The 2,287-nt window shown below is 47.8% G+C and overlaps 2 non-coding genes across 2 annotated transcripts; both read right to left on the bottom strand.

Moving 5' to 3' along the window:
- Window positions 1-204: 204 nt before the first annotated feature.
- On the bottom strand, window positions 205-286 carry trnal-aag (transfer RNA leucine (anticodon AAG)). The gene has a single exon. It is a non-coding gene; the product is annotated as a tRNA-Leu (tRNA).
- Window positions 287-1,946: 1,660 nt separating this feature from the next.
- On the bottom strand, window positions 1,947-2,019 carry trnal-cag (transfer RNA leucine (anticodon CAG)). Its single transcript has one exon. It is a non-coding gene; the product is annotated as a tRNA-Leu (tRNA).
- Window positions 2,020-2,287: the final 268 nt, after the last annotated feature.

Raw genomic sequence — 2,287 nt, 5'->3', positions numbered from 1 at the left:
TGCCTGGAACTGAAAGCAACAGTAGAGCTGCTGGCGATTTTCCCCGCGGGAGGCGAACACGATCACGACAGAACAGGCACTTTCCCACACCGCAGTCAATCCCCCGCGAAGCAAACCCATTTTTCTTCTGTTTTAAACAGAAATGCAGCAGGTATCGAAACAGCATTTTAACAAGCTGTTGCCGAAGGAGCTGTTCAGAAGTAATGGCAGCGGTGGGATTCGAACCCACGCCTCGGTCGAGACTGGAGCCTTAATTCAGCGCCTTAGACCGCTCGGCCACACTACCACCAGGCCCATCGTGCCATTTTCTTGCACTTCCAATTGTGCTCCTGCATAACAACAGATGCAAACTCACGTGAAAAAGGTTCGATGATCCCTCACCGACTCGCACAGCAGCTCGGATGTGCCCGTCTACAATATCAATTTCTCAGCAGATAATGACAACCCATCAATACAGACAAAAATCACTGGTAAGCTGAGTCTATCGTCTCAGACTGGATTCAGCTACAAATGTATCTGTGAGTGCTTGAGAATATATGATCGGTTATGATTGGGTCAAATTACCATCAGCTGCTGGACATTACTGCAATTCGGATTCTTGCTTTGCTAAATGATTTCACCCATTGCTCGAAACAGGACAACTTTCACGTTTACACGGAACATGAAACACACCGGACTACAGGGAAAATGCATAAAGCTGAGCAGGCCGTGTCCCAAATCATACCGTGCAGCATAGTTTCAGTCACTGTGTCTGTCTTGCAGAATAAGGTTCCCACAGAAAGTTCCACCCTAAAACCGGAGGTCGCATTCCAATCCGAGAACGACAGATTGCATCGTGAGGAAGGTCTGACCTCGGGGCCGGTTCGAGATGCCACTTTCCTTGCCTTTTACCTTCACCGTGAAATTTGCTGCAGAGATGTTCACACCTGGACATGAGCCTCATGGATACCAACTGAGTCGGAAACCTGTGTGGGAATCGATTAGAAGCGTCTCAATAGAGTTTAACAAATTCCATGGTGCTTTTTAGAAATGCAGTTTCTTTTCACCTCAATCTAAAAGGCAGTTTCTCAACATAGTAACAGAAGTCAAAAGGTAATTACCTCACCCCACCCCCACTCCGGAAGAGGTGCTAACTGCCCTTGATTGCTTTTTGTTCACGATGTGAAGTGCTCTCACGCCTGATTCACCTTCACGTGTCTGGTTGCTGAGTGAATCACAAAGAAGGAGTTTCACCAGAGCTGCAACTGCCACACTTCCCCAGTCGCCCTCCCGTTTACATTTTCCTGCTCGTCAGTGATTTCAAGAAAACCAAATGGATGCGATGTCATTCTGTAGTCTCTCTGTCGATTCCTCCGTTTCAGTTCCAACGTGGCTTAGATCTCGGGGCGCACCTTAATACGAGCGACGCTATGAAAGCACAGGTCCAGAGGTTCCTCTGAGAGTGTAATTTCTTTCATTGCTGTTGCTGATTGAATGAGCCACCAACCTGCGAACTGCTCCAAAACATGATTCAGGACCTCTGGTGCCAATTCTGGCACGTTGAATAACGACAGACACCTTCCAAATGAGGTCTTTCAGAGACGACTTTGGGATACATTTGACAGACAGACTAGTTGAGGAATCCGTGGTGCGCTGTGACACCAGCGCATCGGCTTCTTCCCTGTCTTTGAACCGGGCCGCCTGCGCAAGGAATGCGAATGCGGTAATGCTTTTCGTGGAAGGATCAGAAGGGGGTAACTACACTCTCAAACAGAATGGCATATGATCAGAACCAGGTAGGAGAAAAACTTTACAATGCTTTGCACTGTTAGCAAATGGAACTGCATTGCATTTCACGACGAGAGCAGATTTGTTTAAGCAAACTCGAAGGCAGGTTTCCAGATGGGAAAGCAAGCAAGTCCGCTCCGTTCTTGTCCATGTAAAAGACTGCAGTTGAAGAACAAAGCTGTTTCTGCCCAGTTTCGAACTGGGGGCTTTTCGCGCCTGAGGCGAACGTGATGACCACTACACTACAGAAACTGGCCTCTGACGGGCCTGCTGGGGCTTAGTGGCATTCAGCACTGAAACCTGAAGCCATTCTACCTTTCACCTTTCTGTTTCCATGAGCTCGTTGTTGACTGGGGACTTGTTTAAATTTGGCTATGTGCTGAGCATGGACGTGATACACCAAAGTATCTGTTTCCACGTGGTGTACCCCAATAACGTTGTGTTGCTCACACCTGCTTTAAAGAATTACGTTTTTGCGGAGCTTACCGTCGCAGTCTGTGGCAAAATCATTTCGTCTGTT

The sequence above is a fragment of the Chiloscyllium punctatum genome, chromosome 24 (assembly GCF_047496795.1).
Source record: "Chiloscyllium punctatum isolate Juve2018m chromosome 24, sChiPun1.3, whole genome shotgun sequence".
NCBI classification, from domain to species: Eukaryota; Metazoa; Chordata; class Chondrichthyes; order Orectolobiformes; family Hemiscylliidae; genus Chiloscyllium; species Chiloscyllium punctatum.
This window is presented reverse-complemented; position numbering and strand designations above follow the sequence as displayed.